This window comes from Panthera leo, chromosome D2, assembly GCF_018350215.1.
Source record: "Panthera leo isolate Ple1 chromosome D2, P.leo_Ple1_pat1.1, whole genome shotgun sequence".
Classification (NCBI taxonomy): domain Eukaryota; kingdom Metazoa; phylum Chordata; class Mammalia; order Carnivora; family Felidae; genus Panthera; species Panthera leo.
Window position 1 is genome coordinate 42,494,958 of NC_056689.1, and position 13,942 is coordinate 42,508,899.

General features: G+C 37.8%; 1 protein-coding gene across 5 annotated transcripts in view; it reads left to right on the plus strand.

Moving 5' to 3' along the window:
* The window catches only part of CCSER2 (coiled-coil serine rich protein 2), a 186,860-nt gene that overhangs the window by 63,339 nt on the left and 109,579 nt on the right, over positions 1–13,942 (plus strand). Inside the window, exons 1-2 of one of the 5 annotated variants that reach the window (XM_042907898.1) lie at positions 2,822–2,874; positions 5,230–5,291. The exons of 2 other annotated variants lie outside the window; for them this stretch is intronic. The gene's annotated coding sequence lies outside the window, so the exon portion shown is untranslated. Of the gene's footprint in view, positions 1–2,794; positions 2,875–5,229; positions 5,292–13,942 lie in introns of those variants that run through there. 2 more of the 5 variants (XM_042907899.1, XM_042907900.1) reach the window with 2 other exon arrangements.

The following is a 13,942-nucleotide window of genomic DNA, read 5'->3' on the forward strand; positions in this document are numbered from 1 at the left end:
CACATAAGGAGGGACAGTGAACATGGGGAATTAGAACCCAAGTAATATGAAAAGAGCATCCATGCACACGTTGGCCTAGCATACCAGTCTTACTGAAGAATGCCTTTCTTGAAAATCAAAACATTCAGATTAATTGCTTCTCCTCTTGTCTCTGCATAGACTAGAAGAATGAAAGGGGAAAGGCTAATATATGGTTGGATCGTTAATTTGTTCAGCATGTGTTTTAAATTTCCATTCTGTGCTTCTGAACTCTAATTACTGAGAAATATATATGAGTAAAGAGACAGTTGCTGCCTGAGCAAAAACTCATGATCCAGATTAAGAGAGGAGATATACTTAATTCTGACCGTTAAAGGAGTATTCCATGTTTGCTTTCAACTAATACATGCTAACCCATTTTGAGTTCAGAGTTTGGGGACATTGGTATGGCATTTCAACAAAAGCTTCTTTATGAGTTTAAAATGAAAAGAGAACAGTTTTATTTGTTTGCATTTGTTTAATTTCTGCCTCCTGTTTCTTTGGGATATAGTATTAGGGGCCAGCAAGCTGTAGCCTGCAGGCTGCCAGTGTGTTTTTGTCAATAAAGCTTTATTGGAACACAACCATGCCCTTTATGTATAGTCTTTGGCTGCTTTCATGCTGCTGTGGCAGGAATGAATAGTTGCAACAAGACTGTATTTGCCCACAAACTAAAATATTTACTATTTCGTCGTTAAAAAAAGTTTGCTGACTCTTGCATTAGAATACTACAAATAATTTTAAAGGTTCAGAAATTAATTTTTCAAGCTAAATGTAAGTCTGTGTAAACTCTTAGGCATTCACTTTTCTTTTTGTTCTCATTCGTAGTACCATTTTTTTCTCTGGCCACCAGTCATCTATGAATCTATTCAGTATATTTGACTGACTGTTATGTGCAAGATATTGAGGATACATTGATCAAGGCAGCTACAGCTTTTGTTTTAGTGGTGTTTGTGTTTTAATGAGGCAGATGTCATTGAAATATTTAGCGAACTCATTAACTATCTTCAGGTAATAAGAGGGGAAAGTGCTGCAGAGGAGAATTACTAAGTATGAAAGTATGTTATTGGAAAACCTGGTCTAGTGTGGGTGTTAGGTAAGGCATTTTTTGGAAATGATATTTGAGCTAAGTTGTCCTAGGGTAAAAAGGGTATAATAGTTGCAAGAATGTTATGTGTTTTAGTAAACAGCATATGGGAAGGCCTTAAGGCAGGAAGGGATTATGGAATATTTGAGGAACCAAGAGAAGGCTAGTATAGCTTGAGCAGTGACACAGAAGGGTGGAGTGGCAGGAAAGGAGGCTGTGAGTATAGAGCTTTTATAGAGTTCAGAGGATTTGGATGTTTGTCCTAAAAATTGAAAGGGAATTGTTGGAGGATTTTAAGCCTGAAAGGGACATTACTCAATTTACATTTACATTAAAAAAGTGCTCTGTATGGGGGTGCCTTGGTGGCTCAGTTGGTTGAGCGATTTCAGCTTAGGTCATGAACTCATGGTTCATGCGTTTGAGCCCGGAGTCAGGTTCTGGGCTAACAGCTCAGAGCCTGGAGCCTGCTTCGGATTCTGTGTCTCCCTCTCTCTCTCTGCCCCTCCCCAGCTTGCGCATGTGTGTGTGTGCACGCTCTCTCTCTCAATAATAAAAAAAAAGTTGCAAAAAATTAAAAAAGAAGGCTCTGTATAAAGATTGAATTAGAAAGGAACAAGGCAAGATGCTGGAAGCTACTACTGTTTCCTGAAGGATGCTAGTGGCTTGGGCTAAAGTGGTGGCAGAGTGAAGATTAGAGGTGTGGGTGATTTTGAAAACAGGTTTAGAGGGTACACTTGGCAAAATTCCATTACTTGCTGACTGTAGAGAAGTCAGGTGTCACCTCCTTACTATTAGAAGCTATGACTGAGGAGTGCCTGGGTGGCTCAGTCAGTTAAGCTTCTGACATTGGCTCAGGTCATGATCTGATGGTTCATGGGTTGAGCCCTGCATCGGTCTCTGTGCTGACAGCTGAGTCTGGAGCCTGCTTCAGATTCTGTGTCTCCCTTGCTCTCTTCCCCTCCCCCACTCACTCTCTGTCTTTCTCTCTCTCTCTCTCTCTCTCTCTCTCCCAAAAATAAGCATTAAAAAAAAAAACTAAAAAAATTGCGTTAAAAAAAAGTTATGACTGATACTGTTGGTTCTATTCATTCTGCCAAAATCATCCTAAATTCCTGGTTTAATTCGGTATTTGTTGTTTTTCTCATTCCTTGTAGTGTCAAGTCTAAACTCCTTTGTGGAGTGTTGTCATCTTATACTGGTCTGTCTGTCTGCCTTTTTTTCCCCCCTTAATGTTTATTTGTTTATTTATTTTGAAAGAGAGAGCGCACGTGTGCATGTGGGGGAGGGGCAGATAGGGAGAGAGAGAGAATCCCACGCAGGCTCCACGCTGAGCACAGAGCCCAATGTGGGGCTTGATCTCATGACCGTGAGATCATGACCTGAGCCCAAATAAAGAGTTGGACGCTTAACCGACTGAGCCACCCAGACATCTTGCCTGATTGCTTTTAATCTACTACTACTTATTTTAAATATACGTGATACTTCATTATCTCTCTTATCACCCCTTTTAGGTTTCTGGCACTAAGTAAGGGCTTAATATATACTTGTTGAAATGTGTGTTAATGATTTAATTTGAGATAAACTTAAAGTTACCATTTAATACTATTCAGTACTTTTCCTTTTACATTGTGACATAACCTATTTACAAAGTAAGTTTCTAAGGTACCACGTGTCATAATAGCAAGGTGCAAGGAACTAAAAATGTGACATTAGCATGGATGTCATAGTGGAGGGACAGCTTTCAGAAAGTTGAGACCGTCTTAATATAGGTAAATGAAAACCTCAAACTGATATTGATACATTCAGCTATGCTGTGGTACAGAATACAGAACTTGAACACATAGAAGGATCTAATCCAACTCAGTTATTTTTTTGTTTTGTTTTGTTTTGTTTTTTACAGATAAGGGGACAAAATAAGATGAAACTAAATTTTGTTTAATTAATTTTTTCCCCCAAACTAGTGAATCTTCTACATGCATTTGATTATTATTATAGGTTCTTTTGGCCTGTTAATGTAACTTTTATGTATGAAAAAAAGTTTAAATTTATCAAATATAACTGGTAACCCTTTAAACATAATATTTTTCTTCACTCTATATATTTTATTATAGACTATTATAATAGGAAGTTTAATTTAGTAATTATTTACTTAGCTTCTACTGTAGTTCCAGGCATACTGTTAAGTGCTGAAGATACTGATATGGATAAGGTTGTCTTTGTTCTTGATGAATACAAAGACTAGTATGGTTGGCAGATATACTATAAATAAATTATCATAGTGTAATTTTATGCATTATATGGTTAGTATGCATGTGGTCTCAAAATAATGCAGAAGGGAGGTTTAACTGTGTGTGTGTGTGTGTGTGTGTGTGTGTGTTCAGAAGGTTTCGAAGAGGAAGTGACATCTGAGTTGTTTCAAAAAATGAATACAAAGTTAACCAATTGGCCAAGGAAGAGAGAGGATGAGCATTCATTTTAGGCATAGGAAACAGCATAATAAACTCCATTTTATGTAATATGCAGTAAGTCTGATACTCAGCCATTATTGGCACTCACTGATGCACTGGAAATGGACTGGTTTAAAGAAAGAAAATTGAATCTCAAAGAAGGAAATTCAGACCACTGAAGGATTTGGGATCATTAAATACATTCATCTTTCCATCATCCAACAAGAGTACTACACTAAATCACCAATGCATTTTGGCATTTCAATTTATTAAACATTGTTATGATTTTGTTAAATCAACATTTGTTAAGTAGAGCCCCCAGGATGCTGGATAGTGAGCAGAGATAGAGAAGTTTATTATTCACAGGCCTTGGAAGAAGTATATCCCGTTCCCAAGGGGCCACACAGGAAGTTTAAAGGCAAGATACAAACAGAAAGAGTGATGATCTAGGTATGCCTTTTTAGGGTATGTGGGTGGAGTGTTTTGGGGTTCCTAGGCCAAGGTGGATTGTCCAGTCAGACTATAAAGAGCAAGGGTTTTGGTAAGCTTCACAGCGATTTTACCTGAGGGCCCCCAGGGGAAGGTGTTGAAGGCTAGGTACTTACATTTACTTGTAACTGTGGGCTGTCATCTAGGGCTTACATTTGCGCAAGGGATTAGTGTCAATTTCACCCTCTCAGGCACCTTAGCCAAAAAATGCATGCTGAGGCAGCAATGTGATGGAGTAGCTCAGCTAAACTTTCAACAAACATACATGTTAACTGAAATCTGCCACCCACCATTATAACCAATGTGGCTAAAATTATTCATCTAAAACCTGTAAAGGCTAAAGTAAATTTAAAAAAGGTTTAAGTCAAGTCAAGCAGAACTTGACTTGGACTTTTTGCTGAAGTCCACAACGTATTACAAGGCTGGCAGGGCAGAGAAAGTTTACCTACATTGACTGGAAGTTCCATACAAGATCACACACTGACTCTTCTCTCCTTCCTTTTCAGCTGCTATTGTGCTTATGTGTTGGGCTTTCTCTCTTTCAGCCCACTGGGAAGTACTGCAGAAAGGAGGGAACAGATACTTATACTATAAACTTTGCAAGCAATAGGAATAGAGTTGGATTTAAAACAGAAGAAGCAAATAAGTCTAATTACAAAATTTAAAGAGACAATGTACTGTATTTGCTTTCTCTTGCTGTTGTAACAAATTAGCACAAACCTAATGTCTTAAAACAACACTCGTTTATTATAGTTCTGTAGGTTAGAAGTCAGACACAGGTCTCAGTGGGATGAAATCAAGGTGTCAGCAGGGCTGTATTCATTTTGGAGACTCTAGGGAAGAATCCATTTCTTTACCTTTTCCAGTTTTAAGCAGCTGCCCTTGAATCATGCCCTCCTCCCTTCCTCCATCTTTAAAGCCAGCAACGCTGCATCTCTTTGACCATTCTTCCTCTGCCTCTCTCCTGCCTCTCTCTTGTACTCTAAGGAGTGATTACACTGGACCCACCTCGATAATCCAGGATAAAATCCCTATTTTAAGGTCAGCTGATTGGCAGTCACAATTCCCCTGGCAACCTTAATTCCTCTTTTGCCGTGTAACCTAACCTATTCACAGGTATTATTCCAGGCATTATTTTCTTTATCAAGAAGATACTTCATTTCTCTGGAATTTCTATTTTTGTTGCAGTAGAATTCTTCAAGTATGTTGTGACAATCATAATTTCAGCATGGAGATCTCAAAATGAAACAGTGAGTAGTCCTTTCTTCCTCTGGAGCTCTTAGATTTGGAAATTTATATACTGTGTTTATTTTTTTAAGGTATTCCTGGGTATTAAAATGTGTTTATGTTTGTTCCTGGGAAGAATGGAGGAAAATCTAAGATCATCATTTCATGAGAGCAAAAGAGAAATAGCGAGCTATAGTTGAAGTCTTCTCTTTTTATTTACATAATTCACAGAGAATACAATGATGAACAGTTATTTATTTATTTAAGCATAGGGTATTCTTTGTAAAGAATTTATGTAGACATGTTAATAGAGTTCTGTTCTCTTGGTCTGGGAACCATCTCTATAGTAAGGAAATTTCTTCTGTAAAATGCATGCATTGTAGGGATATTTTATAAGCTTATTTAAACTTGGTCACTCTCATCACATCTGGCCATTTATTTGAGTTTTCTTTACAGTTAGACTAACTGCCTTAGCCTTTATTTCAGGAAGAGTCTTGTAGCAAAACTACATCTGAAATTTCTCTGAGCAGGGATTTTTCTTTTTTTCTTTTCTTTTTTTTAAATTTTTTTTTTCCAATGTTTTTTATTTATTTTTGGGACAGAGAGAGACAGAGCATGAACGGGGGAGGGGCAGAGAGAGGGAGACACAGAATCGGAAACAGGCTCCAGGCTCCGAGCCATCAGCCCAGAGCCTGATGCGGGGCTCGAACTCACGGACCGCGAGATCGTGACCTGGCTGAAGTCGGACGCTTAACCGACTGCGCCACCCAGGCGCCCCTGAGCAGGGATTTTTCAATGTCATGATGGAAGTGAGAGACAAGGAAGAACACTGATTAGAAGTTACTGGGGCACCTGGATGGTTCAGTCTGTTGAGCGTTCAACTTCAGCTCAGGTTGCATCTGACTCTGTGCTGACAGCTTAGAGCCTGGAGCCAGCTTTGGATTCTGTTATCTCCCTCTCTCTGCCCCTCCCTAGCTCGCACTCTGTCTCTCCGTCTCTCTCTCTCAAAAATAAACATTAAAAAAAAAAAGTTACTGGAGCAGAATGTTAGTCTGGATTTATTTATTTTCACTCACTAAATATGTTTGGGTCTCTGCAAGATAATAATTATAAACAAGAATTTTTGAAGCATTCTTAAATGAGGAGTTTGATCCATTATCCTTTTCAAATCTGAATTTTTTTTTATCACCTCCATTGTTTCTGTGCCCTTTTCCTAGAGTTCGAATGATTGGTTATTATATGTCACATGAGTTTATGCGCTTTTCTCTATTTTCCTATTTCTGTTCATTTTTTAATTTTTTTAACCTTTTTTTTTTCCTGGAGTCTGTTTTCTGGCCCCCTTTTTTTCTTATGTTTATTTATTTATTTTGAGAGAGAGAGAGGGAGAAGAAGAGAGAGGGAAAAAGAGAATTCCAAGTAGCCTCTGCGCTGTCAACTCAGAGCCAACACAAGGCTCAAACTCACAAACCGTGAGATCATGACCTGAGCTGAAATTAAGAATCAGATGTTTAACTGACTGAGCCACCCACGCACCCCTGGCCCTTACTGTTTCTAGATCAGGCAATTACTTAATTTTTTATAAATTCAGACATACTCAAACCTGGTGAGAAGAGTAAGGGGGCTCACTATATCAGTTATTCAACTTAAAGAATGTTCAAAATCATGGCCTTTTCCCATTTAGAACCCTATTCATCCACTCCTCTTCTCCAAATGGGCTTAATTTAAGTGAGTCTTAGACATCATCATGATTTATGTGATTTATGTGATATAATATAAAATTATATGAATATAATTTTTAGAATGGTATTAACATATATGTAAGTGTATACTTGTATATTTATGTGTAGATATTTCTGTATCCTTACTAATTAGTTATTTCTGAATGTTTTACTAAGATAAGTATTCTTGTTCAGACATAGCTAAATTTCACTATTGTTCCTCTAAAAAAATGAACAATCACTTCTTATGATTAAAATCCCAGTAAATGTTCAGTCTTTGGTAAACTTGAGTTGTAGATTTAAAAATTATTGCAAAGATAATATAGAGAGTTCCTGTATATCCTACATCCAGTTTCCTCTGTTATTAGCAAATCACTATATTATTAGTATATTTGTCATATTAATGAACCAATATTTATATCTTATTATTTAGAGTCCATATTATTTAGATATTCTCAGTTTTCCCCTTCTTTTTCTGTTCTAGAATTCTGTCCAGGATACTGTCTTACAATTAGCAGTCCTGTCTCCTTAGACTCCTCTAGGTTGTGACAGTGTCTCAGACTTTCCTTGTTTTTGATGGCCTGGACAGTTTTGAGGAATACTACTAGGCAAATGTTTTGTAGAATGTTTCCCAAATGGGATTTGTCTCATGTTTTCCTTATGATTAGACTGGGGAAATACGTTTTTGGACAAAAGGCCACAGAGTTAAAAAGTGCATTCTTATATCATTGCAAAGATGCATACTGTCAATGTAACTTAACCATTGTTGCTGTTGACCATGATTACCTGACTTGAGATAGTGTTTTTCAGGTTTATCCACAGTAAAGTTGTTTTCTTCTCTCTTTCCATAGTGTAGTCTTTGGGAAACATCACTTTGGGCAGTCTACACTTATGGAGTAGCTAGTTATGCTCTACCTCCGTAAGGGTGGAGTATGTCTGTGTAAATTATTTGGATTTCTACTGCAAGATGGAAAGGGATTTGTCTTTTCTTCCTCATGTATTTGTTTATTTATTTAGTCATTTCTTTATATCAGTGTGGGCTTATATATTTTATACTTTTGGTTCTAATTCATACCCCTATCATTGTATTTTTTGTTATTTTGTTTTGAGTACCTTTTTTTGTTTGTTTGTTTTAAGCTTTCTAGCACTACAAGATGCCCCAACCTCATCTTGTATATTTCCTGCCTCAGTCTTAGAATCAGCCCTTTTCTCCAAAGAGCCTTCGTTTCTAATTGGAGAATTGTATTAGAAACCAAAATTTGCATGTGAGGTGTGTGGCAACCAGGGTTTTGGTTCTGGATTTTGTCAGCTGAAAGCGGAGATGTGTGTGTGTGTACTAACCTGTGTATATACACCTATCAATAAATATTTCTGTATGTTAACATTCGTATTTTGAGCTAAATATGAGTTCACAAATTGATATGTCCAATTCTAACCCATTACCTTGTGCATAATTCTTGCTTCTACCCCTTGTTTGTTTGTAACCCCCACTCCAACAGGGAGAAAGGTGCTTACCGTCAGCCATCCATGTATGTAATTGTTCAGTTCCAGTACACATATATAGTCCTATCAGATTGTCACTTTGTACTCTGACAGGAAACACCTTTATTAACTAGTGCTTATGGAATTTCTTAGCTTTTAGTCTTAAGACTCCTTTCATTTCTGAAGTTACTTAGGTCAACCTTATACCACTCATCCCTTTCAGTGAGGTGGTTTCATATATTTGTAATACATTTAGACTTCTGTCACATTCTGCACTCCCTCCAGGGACCCTTATTTCCTAAAATATTTTTTAAATTTGCATACATTAAGGTTTACTCCTTGTGCTGTAAAGTTCAGTGGATTTTGACATGCTTATGTTTTGTGTTCACCATTACAGTATCATAAAGAATACTTTTACCATCCTAAAAATATTCCCTACACTTCATCTATTTATCCCTCTCCCCAGTGAACCACTGGCAAACACTGATATATCTCTATAGTTTTGCCTTTTTAAGAATGTCATGTAATTGAAATCATACAGTGTATATAGCTTTTTCATACTGGCTTCTTTCATTTAGCAATATGCATTAGAGATTCATCCATGTCTTTTTTGTGACTTGATACCTCATTTTTAATTTATTTTTTATTAAAAAAATTTTTTTTTAATGTTGACTTATTTTTGAGAGAGGGAGACAGAGCATGAGAGGGGGAGGGGCAGAGAGAAAGGAAGACACAATCTGAAGCAGGCTCCAGGCTGAGCTGTCAGCACAGAGCCCGGTGTGGGACTTGAACTCATGGACTGTGAGATCTTGACCTGAGCCGAAGTTGGACGCTTAATCGACTGAGCCACCCAGGCGCCCCAGATACCTCATTTTTTAAATTGATAAATAGTATTACATTGCATGGATTTACCACAGTTTGTTTATCCATCCATTTATCAAAGGAAATCTTGGTTGCTTCCAATTTTGGGTCATTATCAATAAGGCTGCCATAAATATCCACATGCAGGTATTTCTGTGGACAGATGTCATTGTTGTTGTTGTTGTTTTTAATTATTTTGGGAAATACCAAAGAGTGCAGTTGCTTGATCATATGGTAAGGTTATGTTTAGCCTTGTAGGAAACTGCCAAACTGTTTTGTAAAGTAACTACCATTTTGCATCCCCACTAGCAGTGAGTGAGAGTTCCAGTTGCTCTTCATTCTCACCAGCAGTTGATATTGTCAGTGTTTTGGATTTTAGGCATTTTAATAGGTGTACAGTGGTATCTCGTTGTTTTAAATTTGCGATTCCCTAATGACAAATAATGCTGAACATCTTTTCATATGCTTATTTGTCATCTGTATATCTTGGGTGAAATGTCAGTTTAGATCTGTTGCCCATTTTTTTTTAATTGATTTGTTTTCTTGTTGAGTTTTAAGTGTTCTCTGTATATATTGGATATAAATCTTTTATCAGATATGTGTTTTACAAATATTTTCTCCTAGTCTATGCCTTGTCTTTTCATTCTCTTAAAAGCATCTTTCACAGAGCAGAAGTTTTAATAAATTCCAAATTATCAATGTTTTCTTTCACAGATAATGCTATTCATAGTATAGTTAAAAAAATCATTAAACCCACGGTCATGTAGGTTTTCTACTTTGTTTACTTCAAAAAGTTTTATAGTCTTGTATTTTACATTTTGGTCTATGATCCATTTTGAGTTAATTTTTGTATATACTTGTATTTGTGTTAATTTTTTTGCATATAATTTTGTCTAAGAGTTGCAGCACTATTTGTTGAAAAGACTATCCTTTCTATATTGAATTGCCTTTTCTCCTTTGTCAGAATCAGTTGAGTATATTTGTGTTGATCTACTTCTGAGCTTTGTTCTGTTCTATTGATCTATGTGTCTATTTAGCCAATAACATGCTGTGTTGTTGTCTTGTTTTGTCTTATAGTAAGTCCTGTGTTGTATAACAAAGAATTCAGCGGGCTTTTGTATCTAGTGTGTGCATGAGAACATCTCCATCTCTGGAATTTCTGAAGTGATGGGAGTGTTTTTGTTCACAGTGACCTTAATAGTTAATGCTAATGAGATGACTCAGGATGGGGAGAAAGAACAACCAAACCTGTGATTTATAGAGTTGGGGCATTGAGCCATATGATATTAGTCTGACCTCTGGGGAACAGAGGAAGTGGGATGGAGATTGAGTTCAGTATATAGCCAATGATTTGATCAATTGCCTATGTAAGGATACTCCAATAAAATCTCTAGACACTGAATCACAGATGAGCATCCCTGGTTAACAGTACTCTGTGCATATTGCTACTCATCACTATACCAAGGAGGTGACCTATTTTGATTCCACAGAGAGAGAATACAGAAGCTTTGCATTTGGGGTAATCCTAGACCTTGCCCTCTGTATCTGTTCTTTTAGCCGGTCATGATTAATATACTTTTTGCCATAACAAAATTGTAATTGTAAACTATATTGCCCTCCTGAGTTTTGTGAGTTGTTCTAATGAATTATTGAACCCGAGGGAGGGAATAGCAGGAACCTCTGGATTTGTTTAGGGCCTAGGAGCCCCTGAATTTTAGCTGGTGGTATCTGAATTAAGGTCAGTCTTTGGAAGGCTCTACTTTTAACCTTTGGAGTTTGTTTTAACTCTGGATAGTTAGCATGAAAGGTCACTGCAGTTTGTGTCATAAAAAGTGAAATTTGCTATATCAACCCTGACTGACTGCAACAGGTGGTTTGAGAAGAGAAGGGATGAGGGGGCAAAGGGGTAATGAATTTTTAATTTTGGGATTGCTGTATATTCACTCATGATATGAAAGTGCACCTATACTGTGATCCATAAGTAAAAGTATGGAATGGAATTTAGAAGTGTTGGTGGATTCAACTCCCAATGAGATGGCTCACTGGATATATACATGAGAAACCACCTAAATATACAATTCCTTGATTATTGTTATGTGCATAGCTAAAATGAAAGTAATATAGAGTTCTGGAGTGGATTTTGATACTGAGCCAAGCTTAGATTTCAGTCAGTCTGAACTACAACCCAATAGTCTTAAAGCCACCAGCAGTGGGAAAGATTATTCTGGGACAACAGAGAGTATTATTATGACCTCTGGTTACTAGGAAGATAGTCCAGTTGGAAGGAAGGCAAAACCAAGAAACTTCTGACACCAGGGGTTATAGTGCCAAGGAGTTGTCTCATATTATGAATGTGTACTCATTAGTTTCTTGAAGAACTTTTACTGAAATGGATTGTAAGAGTGACTAATTTAGGGTCAATATCTTTGGTTTTGAATGCTGCAGACTGGAAGAGAGTGTTTGGTTGACACAGAATGCACAGCTCACTATGTAACAGTCACAAATGGCTATAATGCAGTGGGAACAGGTAGCCTGGTGGACTGGATAAAAGCTGCTGTAAAGTTTGTTTCCTGAGAAGAGAAAGTATCTTTCTTCTATAAACGTGTAGTGGAAAGCCCCAGATGAAGTGGCTATATACCTTTTAGCAAGCCATACTGGAGAGGGTTTATGGTACTTGGGATAGTCATCTATGGAATATGCCCCTGAACCAGATCATGATAACTGCTGTGATTAAGGAGGCCCCTTTTATTTTTTTTATTTTTCATTTCTTTTTATTTGAGAGAGAGAGAGAGAGAGAGAGAGAGAGAGCGCCAGAGAGAGAAGCAGAGGGAAAGAGAAACAGAATCTGTTTTTTTTTTTTTAAATAAAATTTATTGTCAAGTTAGCTAACATACAGTGTATACAGTGTGCTCTTCGCTTTGGGAGTAGATTCCCATGATTCATCACTTACATGCAACATCCAGTGCTCCTCCCAAGAAGTGCCCTCCTCAGTGCCCATCACCCATTTCCCCCTCCCTCCCACCGCCCTCTCCCCATCTACCCTCAGTTTGTTCTCTGTATTTAAGAGTCTCTTATGGTTTGCCTCTCTTTGTGTTTGAAACTATTTTTCCCCTTTTCTTTCCCCCATGGTCTTCTGTTAAGTTTCTCAAATTCCACATATGAGTGAGAACATATGATGTCTCTTTCTCTGACTGACTTATTTCATTTAGCATAATACCCTCCTTCCATCCATGTTGTTGCAAATGGCAAGATTTCATTCTTCCTCATTGCCAAGGAGTATTCCATTGTATATATATACCACATCTTTATCCATTCATCAGTTGATGAACATTTGGGCTCTTTCCATAATTTGGCTATTGTTGATAGCGCTGCTGTAAACATTGGGGTACATGTGCCCCTATGCATCAGCACTCCTGTACCCTTTGGATAAATTTCTAGTAGCGCAATTACTAGGTCACAGGGTAATTCTATTTTTAATTTTTTGAAGAACCTCCACACTGGAGAAAGAGAATCTTTTCTTTTTTTAATTTTTTTAAATGTTTATTTATTTTTGAGACAGAGTCAGAGCATGAGCAGGGTAGGGGCAGAGAGAGAGGGAGATGTAGAATCCAAAGCAGGCTCCAGGCTCCAGGCTCCGAGTTGTCAGCACAGAGCCTGATGCAGAACTTGAACCCACAAACTGTGAGATCATGACCGGAGCTAAAGTCGGTTGCCTAACTGACTGAGCCACCCAGGTGTCTCTGGAGAAAGAATCTTAAGCAAGTTTCATGTTCAGTGTGGAGCCCAGTGCAGGGCTCAGTCCTACCCCCCTGGGATCACAACCTGACCTGAAATCAAGAGTCGGCACACTGAACCAGCTGAGCCACCTAGGTGCCCAGGGGGGCCCTTTTAAATGGGTACCCCATGTAACCATGCTGTAAAACCAAGCAACTGTTCAAAAAACTTTGTCATATTTACTGTTTCAGTTTCCCTTAGAGGTATTAAAGATGTTTAAGAAAAAATAGAATCATTAACAAGGTAAAGGAGAAAGACAGAAGGGGAGTGCCTAGGGACTTGTTCTTTCAGGGCTCAATGTTTATTAGACATGGGATGAATGTATTGAACATTAATGAGGTTGAAGCAGAGGTATTAATATAGGGCTATTGAAGATTGAGTGTACCAATGGGAGCTAGTGCTGGCTCCACAACCTTACAGGGCCCCTATGACTCCACCCTATTTATCCCAGTTTGGAGGAATTTAAAAGGTGAAAGGCAAAGATGGAAATGAGAAAGCTGACCTGGAATCACCTGACACTGTGATCTGGTAGATAAGTCAAAATGAAGATTGAAGAAGGATCAAGGTCTCTTGGCTCTTACTTCTTCCCCTCTGAGGACCTAAGGCCTTAACGTATGCCAGTGGGTAAAATGGTGACTGGGTGTAAACGAGACCTTTCTGAGACTCCTTACCACAGGAACCCCCAGGTTTTGGTATCAAAACCTGTTGATGATGTCCTAACTAGGGCTACTTTTAGACTGAGAGAATATAGTTATGTTTATGGATTGATGGGATTAAAATAAAAGTTCAGATGAAAACTGGAATGTTTAAATAGGCTTTATGTGAAATGATTGGTTTCC